The sequence below is a fragment of the Pteropus medius genome, unplaced genomic scaffold (assembly GCF_902729225.1).
Source record: "Pteropus medius unplaced genomic scaffold, Ma_sr-lr_union100, whole genome shotgun sequence".
Lineage (NCBI taxonomy): Eukaryota > Metazoa > Chordata > Mammalia > Chiroptera > Pteropodidae > Pteropus > Pteropus medius.
Window position 1 is genome coordinate 8,707,656 of NW_024356249.1, and position 12,299 is coordinate 8,719,954.

At 38.7% G+C, this 12,299-nt stretch overlaps 1 long non-coding RNA gene across 1 annotated transcript in view; it reads left to right on the forward strand.

Annotated features, from left to right (window-relative positions):
- The window catches only part of LOC120601130 (uncharacterized), a 184,452-nt gene that overhangs the window by 92,774 nt on the left and 79,379 nt on the right, over positions 1-12,299 (forward strand). The window contains exon 4 of the long non-coding RNA XR_005652364.1: positions 1,666-1,710. This is a non-coding gene — a long non-coding RNA (uncharacterized LOC120601130). The remainder of the gene's footprint in view (positions 1-1,665; positions 1,711-12,299) is intronic.

Genomic DNA, 12,299 nt, shown 5'->3' on the forward strand with positions numbered 1-12,299 from the left:
CTGGCAGGATTATCTGTTTTGGTGATGGATGCAACAGAGCCTAATAGCCGAAAGCCATCTCTCAATTCAGTAAAACGTCTCTTGAATTCTCTGTCGTACAGTGTGCTAACAAAATGAGCACAGTGTCCAATCTTACGGAGCTTCGTATAGTCTAGTGAGAGAGGGAAATGTGGATTAAATAATCACAGAAACATGTGATTATAAACTGCGGTATGTGCCACAAAGGAGAAGATCGAGGTGCTATGGGAGCCCTGTCCTAGTCTCGGGGTCATGTGACATTTAAGCTAGGATCTGCAGGTTGCTAGGCATGGGTGTGCTTTGCGGGGAAGGGGCAGAGTGTGCGTTCACTTGCAGACTGAGGAAATGAGGTGTGCAAAATCTGTGAGGTGTTGAGGGATTTTGTGCGTTAACAGGAGTAAAAGGAGACCAGAGTAGCTGAAATGTGAGGATGGCGGGGAGAGTGGTACGTGGAGGGGCTGGAGAGTGAGCAGGGCCAGAGCTGGCATGTAGAGTCGATTTGGTGTGTTTACTGTAGGACCAACGCAGGGCATTAAAGGGGTTTCAGGAGGGCAGAGCCGTAATCTGTTTTCTGTTTTTATATGTTTGCTTTGGGCACATTGTGCATAACAGACTGGAAGGGAGAAAGAGTGGAAGCTGGAGGAACAGCTGGATGTGTTATGTCTGAGCGAAGGACGATGGCAGCTTGGGCGAGGAGGGTGGTGGGAGAGGAGGTAGGAGGGCGCTTGTCTGCAGAGAGAATGTTGGAGGATGTTGGCATCTAGATCGTGATTGCTCTGATGTGCTCACTGAACAATCTACTATTAACTTGGCTTGATCTTTAACCTGCCCAGAAGGTGCCTTTACCTGGGATTTCGGGAAATATTTGCATCAGCTAAAGAAATATGAATACATTGGTCAGGCTGGATGAAGCAAGTGTCCATCCAGGCCGACAGTTATATTTTTCCTTGTAAATGGATACATAGGTATTATGGCTTTATATGCCAATCTCTTGTGAGCTTGGGAGCATAAATGAGTATTGATAAACACGATCTTTTCTGGAACTTTAGTGAAATAGACTTCAGGAGCCAGCATAGTCGAGGGACAGAACCCTAGACATCACGAATTCCCTGAGGTCAGTGTCACCTGGTGGAGACTCTCTGAACAGCAACCTTTCCTAGGCAACACCATCTTTTTGGATGATGCTATTCCATGATCTTAAAAAAAAAAAAAAATTAACAAACCTATTATAGCTACATCCACCCATTGTGTCTATCTTTAGAACAGCAATTATTTCACTCAGTGGGGAAAGGTGCTGCCCACCTAGAAAAGCACCTCAGAGGCAGTTTGAGAAGGCATGTGAGATGCAGAGGGATTCAGAGACGAGAAGAATTATTTTCTCTATGCCTGTTTCTCTTATGGCATGTTGATTTCTTTAGAAACCATAAGGTAATTTGTTTTCCAAGTCTCTCTTGTCGTCTGTACATATAGTGATACTGTCTTAATGGGTCTAGTCTAGTCAGGAACTCAGTAAAGTTAGGCAGCTGAAATAATTGAATTTCCATGAAGCCCTTTTGGTTCTTTGGAGTTCAGGAGATATTTAAAATGATATAAAATGAGTGTGCATTTGTGACTAATCACTAAGAATATTTTCCTCATCTTTTGCAGGGAAAAAAGGAAGAAACAGATACAACGGGATTAACTGCTGCACAGGTAACCGAAATCGGCTGGGGTTGAGTATACATTGGTTACATGAGTTATAATATTTGTGAAGTCTTCAGAAGGGTAACTGTCGCATAGGAAATACTATAGAATTATTTGCTATTATTAAGTTCTTTTCAGTGTACCTGAACCCAAAACTGACGAGTCATACAACCGCCCGACAAAAACAAACCCTTTGCTCCTAATGTAGGTGCAAACGTCACTGGCAGATCTGGCGTCGTCTCTGTGTGACCTGTGACGGTGGCCTGAGCAACTTAATTTCTTAGTCTTTGAGCGCCCTGAGAACTTGAACTCCGATTCGTTTGTGGTTTTGAGCACTCATTCGTGACGACTTTTAGAAGTGTCAGATGAGTTTCAAGTTTTTGAAACAAAACAAGCTCCTTTAAAATTCTTGAAGAAATTGTTGTCTATCATTTGAGGGAAATGGCTCAGTTTACAGGTCGCCCCTGAAATGGCTCGTGGGTAGTAAAATAGAGAGGATGGCCTTAAAAACAGCGTTCACATTTTCCGATGATGGCCGATGATAACTTGGAATAAGAAGTTTTAAACTGTCGACCCTGCCTAGGTGCTAACTTTTATGTCATGAAACTGTCGGTGTTACTGAGACATACTGACACATTCAACAGATGCTAATTTGAGGGGCCATTTTATGTACCAAGTACCGTGCTTGGTGTTGAGATGGCAAAGTTGAACCTGTCACCTTCCTTCTGACCCATCCCGTCTCTCTGGATCTGCACCAACCCCTGCCTTTTTTACCTGGCTGCGAGGAGGCTTGGGTCTCCTGGCCAGACTAATGCTCGGGACCCCACCTTTCCTCTCCAGCTCTTCCGTCTCCCCTGCTTCCTCTCCCTCAACACCTCAATAGTATTCATGGTGCAGAGAAAACACCCTGGGTGGGGCCCACAGTCTGATTTCGTAAAGTTAAATGTTCCTCTAGTTGGCATTCATAGTGTATCTTTCTCTCATGCCACACTGTGTGCCTGCTCCCCAACCCCACCCCCACCCCCGCCCGACTTACTTTTCATCATTTACAGAGTTTATTTTCAATACTCCGTCATTTTCTGTTTTACCATGTTTTTCTTCTGGGACTTTGGAAGTGACTTTTCTATTTGGCAGCATTACAGATGACGTTATTAACTTGAGAGAGGCGGGCACTGGTGGTGTACTCAGTATATCAGAGCATTTCAGAGCTTTTTATTGGAACCCACAGGAAGAAATCCGCGTTACATTAGAGCCCAGCGCACACATCTGTACCTGTGATGTGTGGGTTCCTGAAATAACACCTTCTCTCTATGTCAGTCGTGGTAGTTTTCTAAGTCTATCGTAGTCTGTCACTTTTCATTTTTTCTTTTTTCTCTCCTATTTTTTTTTAATTAAAAAAATTTTTTTTCAATTACAGTTGGCATACAATATGAATCTTAGGTGTATGACATGGTGATCAGACATTAACTTACGAGCTGACCACCTGCTAAGTCTGGTACCCATCTGACACCATTCGTGGTTGTTACGATATTATTGACTATATCCCCTGACTATATCTACTTTGCGTGTCCATGACTGTTTTTATCTCTTCTTTTTGAATCTTCTCGTAATGGATTTCATGACCTGCTAGTCTGGAATACTTTGACAAACTTGCAATATTTTTATGCTATGCTAGGGAAGCATGTTTTCTTGTCTTTCTCTCCATTTTCTGTAGTAATGGGCACAAGTCTTTTTTATGCATAAAAATCCCTTCCAACTTGTGTTATCTTAATTTTTATGTGCAAACGTTCTCCTTCCTTTTGTGACTAAACTTCTCTTTCTATTTTTTTCACATATCATTCACTCGTCAACTTTTTTCCGTTTAAACTTTGACATTTCTCTCCTCGCCAATAGCCAAGAATCATTTTATTTACCATTTTGAATGAAATGGATTCTTCTGTACTATTAGATTTTGCATATATTAAGTATAATTTTTAAAAAAGTAACTTATTTTTCATTAAATTCCTATTTTTTTTAGATATACATATTCAATTTCTCAGAAATATAACTATTTTGATGGTCTGATCTCCTACTTCAGGCCCTTCTTGGTCCAGGGATCACAGAATTATAGTAATTGGAGAAGGGGGTTGTCTGTACCTCCTTGGTTGGTGTCATGGGCTGCATAGAGACACCTGCTGGCCCAAATGCAGTATTGCATCATTTTTCTATCCTGAAGTCTGTCATTTTTAGGACCTTAAACTTTCATTCTACACAGGTAAGCTTGAATATTGGAATGCATTAAAGTCACACACCTAATCTCAAGCATTTTTACAGTTTCTAGCTCAACATTTAATGAAATGAAATGAATTCATACCATATCACCTATTCGAGAAGTTATCTTCTGGGGGAAAAGGATGTCACGGGAAAACTTGATTCATTACTTTCATGTGTTCTTAATGGGGCTACAAAATAATCACTTAATAGAGCACCCAGCAAGCCAGCATCCAGTTTAAACTTTTAGAAATGACAGTGCACTCTTCCAAGAGAGTTAAGAACTTAAGTTTTAAATTCGAGTTTGCAGCTTGGTTTATTACGTGAAAGGTATGTTTTGTTCTAGCTGTAAGTCTAGTTTTGGAAAAAGCGAGAATCTAAAATCTGTTGTTTGTTTCGAAGCCCTAATTAGAATACCATAGTGACTTTTGTGTAATGCTTATTTTAGCAAAATTCTCATTGATTTCAGAGGCAAGTTTATTTATAAACGTATACATTTAAGATTACTCAGTGCATAAAACAAATTACAAAGATTATAATGTGCGAAACAAAACTAAACTAATATTCACCTGTCTTTGAGGAATGTTTCTTAGGTTTCATAGGCAGTAAATGAGACAGCATTCCCCAGTTTTGTGTCCTTGTTTACTCATAGCACACAGTGCATGCCTGGAAGCCAAGAGGGAAACACTGTAATGTGTACGTTAGTCCTGTTAACCAGTAACTTTGAGAGAATAAGAAAGAGAACACTAGATCCATGCCCCCTGCTATGACTCCATCAGAATTTACTGCTTCTTCCCTTTATTTCAAAAGATAAACTAAGTATTACAGGACAAGGTTATACCAGCTTCAGAGAATGGCAGAGCTGAAAAGGATGTTATTAATAGTTCAAGGGGACAAATTATGGCAGAAATCTAAACAGTGTTTGGGAATACAAAATACTGTGTTTGAGTTTAATAAGCCCAAACAAAGAGAGCAATAGGTATTTTTAAAAATATTTCATACTTGTCCAATTTTCCTGGCCACTTCCTTTATTTTCTGAGAAGGGAAACAAGTGAAAATAGAAACTATTATTCTTTTAATCAAGGCACCTAGATTGATCACGAAAAGCATGAGAAGTCACATCAGGTAGCCAAGCACTTTTTTCAAAAGCGTGAATTAAAGAATAACAAGATGGTAAACAATAGGATTTTAAACAGCGTGTTATGAGTTGCTAGTTTTGAGCTTCGATCCTTAATAATACTAAAGTCTAAGTATTTATATTGTTGTCGTGAAATAAGATAAACAAAATGCCTGTTTCTTTTTAAGTGCTCAGTTCATAGGAGCTACTATTATTGCCATGTGCAGAAATACTCATGGTACTCTCAGCAAATTATTTTAGTTGTGTTTCTTGTACTTAGGGATGCATTCGTTTTGATCTAGCCTATGTATTTTTGTGATAATTTATACGGCAGAGAAAACAATGATGTTAATAGCATTTATTGTGTCCAAAGTGCTAAGCATTGGGTGAAGAGTATGAGGGCAGATACTGGTGTCATCCAGTTATACAGAATGTGCATGAGAGAAGAAAGCTTAGTCAGGCTCGTGTGTGAAGGATCTCAGTTGTAGAAACCCTGTCGGGAATCGGCGATAACCATGGTCTTATCAGAACCATATGCTATTTGGCTCCAAATACTGTTGCCGCAACATTTAAAATAAAAAAAAAAAAAAAAACTTTTGGTTTTACATTGTTAATGAGCTGTGATTGCCACACAAGGAAAATACTACTTATTAAAAGAGAGGGGGTTTTAATAGAAAAAATAAATAAATAAAACCTCAGATTTTTCTAAGTTTGAAGCATTACTAATTGTTAAATATTTTTAAGTAACTATTTTCAATTTATAGTCTACTGTTTAATTAAAGATAGCGTCCCGTATGTATCTCTCTATAGATCAAGTTGAAAGAAGCATTCTCCTTTAAAATCTGTGTAACCAACATGAGTATCTGAGTATATTTCCTGAATATCTGGCATTTTCAGTTGGACCTTTTAGGCAGATAGATTCCCAAGGATTTCAATATTTTGGGTATATCTACATCAATAACTGGAACAAAATAAAACTGGCACCTCTGACTGAAGGGGCAAATTAATATATGTGTATAACTCATTTTCAATTTACCACCTTAATGTAAAGGTACAATAGCATGGGTAATCCAAAGTTTTCCTTTCACAGTAACTTATGTTCTAGTTTAGCTTTGGCTTTGTGTTCTTTGATTTCTGGAGTTCACAGCAGCTTGCAGTGGGTTTGGAAGTGGCTCAACATGCATTCGTGAATGAGGTCTATTTCTGTAATGAGACTATGTCGCAGATGTCGGCAAAGGTTAGAATTAATACATAGGGAGTTTATTACGTTTCCATTTTGGATTCCAATTCATTTCCTGTTCTTAAAACTGTGAATGTCCAGGACTCAGCAGGCAGTTAACCCTTGAATCTGTGCTGACAAGCCTGCCTATATCCCCTCCCCCGCTGTTCCCATTTTTTTTTTTTCTTAAGGTGAAATTAGTATAGGATTAAGATCAAAGATATTTAAAGGGGGAAATAAGTCACAAAATGATTTAAATTTCAGCATTTGAATTTGGAATTGAAAGGAAGGTTAAAGGACATTCACCTTAACCTTTTCAATGGACAGATAAGGAAACAGTTTCTGAGAGCCCATAGGACTTGCAGAAGGCCACAGAGCTATTACCAGGACAGGCTGATACCGACAAGTAGAAAGTATTTATTCAACCAGAAGTTCTAATCTTTATTTTTCATCTTTATTGCGGTATAATTGACAAATAATACTGTAAAATACTTAAAGTGTACTGTAGATGATTTGATACACATGTACATTGTGAAAGGGTTCCCCTCACTTTAACAATTTTCAAAAATGAATATTAAACTTCAGACTTGACTTTTTGTTGTTGTTTTTTAACACACTAGTTGGAAAGTGTGTGTCTTAGCAAACTGGTAGTGGAAAGCAAAGCCTACTCATTCATACCCAGTTCACTGTTTTTTCCATTCCACTAGATTGGGGGCCGCCTGACGCGCGCACAGATAGGAAAAAAAGAGGGGCCCAATCTTTGCCTCAATAACAAATGAAGGTTTTATGGGATAATTTTTAAACCTGAACCACTTCCTTTTCTGATCTTTCCCTGAGAAGTTTCCCGTCTTTCTCAGCTGTGCGTATCCCTCTTCAACCCAAGAAAGAGCATCCCTAATTCCTATATACTAGGGAGGCCTCTGGCAGATTCCCTCAATAAATAAAATGTTCCTGTTTAGAAGGTTCTTATCCACACGACTTTGACTGGAAGGCCGGCAGTTGCATTGTTGGCCATTAACTTCTAATATGAGTGCGTCGTGTTTGGAGAGGCTGCACTTTTACATTTGACTCCCCTCCTCCCACCCCATAAATCATTCAGCATCCCAGTTTTTAAAAATTTAATTCCCACAACCAGCTACTATTCTCATCTGGATGGCCGTCTTGAAAAATGAATGCTCTTGGTCCCAAGTTCAGTTAATGAGACAGGATAACTGGGCAGGAAAATGAGCATCATCACCAAAAAAAGTCCCAGTGTGTAATATCACTAGTAAAAAGTGTCATATTTGTAAAGTGCAGACATTACTATTTTTTTATCCAAAAGCTGTATCTTTCTTAGAAGCTGACCAACTAGGTTGGTGCGTATGTGAGTCATCCTTTTTTTTTTTAACTACAGAAAATGTACCCTCTGACCCATGTGAAAAGTATTGGTTTTAGACCCAGTGAATACCTAGTAGAAATATAACAGTGTAAGCTGACCTGGAAAAGAAATAAACTAAATATACTTAAAAATAACCTAAAAGTAATCATGGTGATAAATAGTAAAATTATATTTCTGGCTTGTAGAATGACATTGACATTGTTATGTAGACAGTTATTCAGTTAGAAATTTTATTTTGACTCCAGCTTCTATATATTTTTAATAAGGAATGTTAAATCATTGCCTTACTTTTAATAAGCTACCTGGAGAATGACTATGTATGCATTGTCAAAATATACTAAAGCCTCAGATTTTGTCTGTTATCTGAATATTTCATTGTATTTTGAAAGAATTATTCTAACAGTTTACTTCTCTATATCACAATATACACTGTATCTTTATGCATTAATTATGTGTGTGTGTGTGTGTGTGTGTATATATATATATTTATTTATTTATTTTTTTTTTTGAGTTTGAAAGATACTATGTTTGGCCCTTAGGTGATTTCATTTGAAAAGTTTCAAATTATATGGCCAAGTTATAGTGGTCAGACTAAGACCTACATATTGCTTCCCTTTCGTTCCAGGATTCATTTGCACTGGCCATTTAAATTCACGTTCTATAAGAGGAGGAATAGTACTTCTTTCTCCTTAATATATATAGAAGCACACAGTGCTCACTAAGCATTTAAACAGCATTGTGTCATTTCATTACTCATAGGCCTGGTAGCTAGGAAAAGTAGCCATCCTACCAAGAATAGTGTTTTGTTTTGTTTTGTTTTGTTTTGTTTTAACTTATTTTACTATTCATACAAGCCCTGTCTGTAAGGCTTAACCAAATAACCTGAAGAACAAGGGTGGGCAGATTGCAGGAAAAGACATCTGTGGCGCATAATTCTTTTATGTTTTTCTGAAACACGATGGTACACTTGTGACAGTGTATATGATACCTGCAATTTCTTTGGATCCTATTTGAAACCAATTAGGACAGTAACGCAAGTGGTTGCAAAGAAAGAGGTCCCACTACAATCTGTGTGTCACCCAGGCTGGCAGGCATCACTATGGCTACAGGAGTCGGGTTTGTGGAGATAAGATGGAAGATGTGTCAGAAATGATTGGCTGATATAAAAGTTGTAAGTACCAGCACCTGAGAATGAATTCTTTTTAATATATGTATGTATGTACGTTTGTTTGTTTATAAATTCCCCTTTGGCGGCCATCAGCTTATTCTCTGTATCTATGGGTATGCTTCTGCTTTGTTTTGTTTATTCATTTGTTTTTTTTTTTTTTCAGGTTTTACGTATAAATGAAATCATGTGCTATTTGTCTTTCTCTGACTTACTTCACTTGGCATAATACCCTCTAGGCCCACTCATGTTGTTGCAAATGGCAGGATTTCATTTATTGCTCAGTAATATTCCATTGTATGTAATTCCACATCATCTCTGCCCGTTCGCCTATTAGACAGAATAAATAAATAAATAAATAAATAACATAACATAACATAACATAACATAACATAACATAACATAATACAATACACTAAGTAAATAAGAGTTAGGTTTATTACAGAAAAGCAGGGACTCACTCAGTTGCACTATCTGTTATCTGAATATCTACACGTTTTCCGGGGAGGGAAGAAGGAGATGAAATTTGAACCAATTTGCTGAGAAGCGTGTTCAGAGTGTGCCTGGGGCATCAGAGTACGAGGGAGGCTACCTGTCTCTGGTGCAGACTGCGGCTTGTCATTTAAGAGCAGGAAACGTGAGGGTAGGCAGCAGAGCCTCGTGGTGTGAACAGCATCAGTTTGCCTGTCGAGTTCCAGTTGCCAGGCGTGTATTTCCTCCTTTTCTCTCCAGCATCACGGCCTTGCTCTCAGTTATGGGTGATGGTGGTGGTAACCGTTAAGGATACTATGCAGTAAGAAGGAAGGCTCTGGATTTAGACTCCCTGGGTTCAGATACTGACTCTGCCTCTTAAACCACTTACTTCATTTGTTAGATTCTTCATTTGTAAAACAGGTAACATTAGTATTTACCTTTATGGGGTTATTGAGAGGATCAAATGAGTTAATGACATGTAAAGGGCTTAGAACACTATCAGGCACACTATATGCAACTCTATGTCTTAGTTATTATTATAATATATGACCTTATTTAATTTTTTAAAAATTTCATCCTTTCTCTATAATTCCCTTGTAGGGAGAATAGACACTAACCTGGGTGAATGAGTGAATAACGACTTGCACGGTGTCTTTAGAATTGTCGATTAGTTATGTTAATGCATCTTTATGGGTTAGTTTCCAAGATAAGGTCGTGTCGGCAGAGCACTGACTAAATCAAATCCACGTGTGATCTTCCCACCTCACTTCAAGCATGATCTTGAATCTTCTTTCCTAATAAACAATTTTCCTTACAGAAAGAGTTATGTTTTACACCCTGAAAAAGTACATGCAACACACACACATAAATGCGACAATTTTATGAAACAATAGTTACACCAAGTATGATGAACTCCTATTTTTCTGTTCCATTCTGTTTCAGTTTTGTAAAAATGCTGCTTGCAGTGCATTAGATCCACTCATGGATGACTCTATAGTTTGAAAAATACTGCAATAGAGCACTTTAACTCTCGTCCAAAAGAAAAGGAAGGTGCCTTGGATTATAACCAATATTCCCTTCCTTTCCATTCTCTTTGCTAACTTCCTTTGATAGCGGAACTGGAATTCACCAGCTTTAAACACACACACACACACACACACACACACATACATTAAATGTCACCAATCTGTTTAGTAAGGCCACAGTTTGTGTTGTCATTTAAAAGGCCTTTAACGATCACTGCACTTCAGGTTCATTGGAACCTTAAAAATGGATAAAACTCCTATCACTATAACATAGGGTTTAATAATAATTTTCAGTAAACGTTTTAAGGTTAAGTATGATCATAGTAACAGGTTTTTCAGATCATGATACCTAATTTCTTCTGCACCCCACTGCTCCCCAGTTCAATAAGGAGTTAAGAATGTCATGCAGAAAGTGATCTATTGTTAGAACAGAGCTCTGGAGAGCTGTTGCTTTATCCTGAGCTGTCTGTAGGCATTGGTTTGTCCCTCCTTTGGACAGTGCCGTTTGTTCGGGAGCTTACTGCTTAGAACTGTTCATGCTCTGTGACCAGAGGCTGAACACACACCACCCATTACCCCACGCCGAACCCTGACTCTTCTATTCTCATCAGCTGAGTCAACAGCCAGAGCAAATAACTTCTTCTTTGAATGACCACCAGATTCTTACAATGTGGTCCACACAAGGCCTTCCCAGATGATAAACCCTTGCTTTGCACACATTCTGTCATGCACATGACCATTGCACATCGCCTCGGTCAGCCTCCCAGCGCCTCTGCTGCCCCAGCAGCCACGCCGCCTGGGCTCAGGCGGTCAGTGCGTCTGATCCAACACCGTTTCTGTCTAATTTGGAACTCGAAGTATTGCCCCATCTTCTTTTCCTGCTCCCTTTTCAGATGATAGTCTCTGTTAATTTCATACATTCTTCTGCATCCTATTTCGTCTAAATTTCTCTCTCTCTTAGCTTATTTTTCTTTCTTCCCTCTTCGTTCAATTCTGGAGAGCCCCCCAGTGGCCCTAGTCATAGCTGATAAACTCAAGAGTAGGGATATAATCATCAAGAGAAGAGAACACAAGTATATTTGGAGGTGAAATAAGGCATAATAACCAGTGTCATCAACTTTCAAATCTCTTAAGAGTCAGTCTGGTTCATCCTCTTCTGATTAAACCTTCTCACACGCTCTACATACAGAAAAATAAGAATTATTCGTAGGTCATTTATTTTATTTCTTACATAATTACCAGTAGTGCGACACAGTTATAAAAGACATGTTATTTCAGATACATAGTATTACAGGTACATTGTGCGTGAAGTAAGTTTTTGTGGAATGACCTGGATTCTGTCATTAACAGCATCATTCCCGAGGGAGAAGTAGCTCCAGTCCTAAACCACGAACATAGACAGACTTTGGGAACGTGCCAGGTGTTTGAGGGCGACTGCATGACATTATTTCTCTTAACCATGCTTCATTCCTGGAAAGAGGTTGACTATTTAAAAATCATCTAAGTGCAACTGGAGTGCTCCTACAGTTTTATTCAATAGTAATTTTTAAGTGGAAATCATAGAATTCAGAGTATTCCGAAACTAAGAACGTGGTTAAGCATGGATTTTGAAATGACACCGCTTTTTCCATGCTATGTGTGTGGGTGTTTATGGCACTCTCTTGGACACAAAGTTTGCTGCTTTTCGAACACTTCATTCTGAGGGACAGTGGGTTACGAAACGTTGGGGCCGTTCCCTGCTTCGGTCGGTGGTCCTGGGTGACTCAGGAAAGCTCCTTCACGCAGGCCGTTTTCTCACTGTACCTTGAAATGTGACGGCTTTGCCCAGCAGGACACGTTACCTTTTTTCCAAGACTGGGAAATAATAGTTAGAAAATGTTTAAAAGGAAAGGCTATTCCATTTTCCTCTTAGCAGAATTTGAAGCAGATTTTTAGGAGTATTGGTCTTCATGAAGTCATTTCAATCTCTG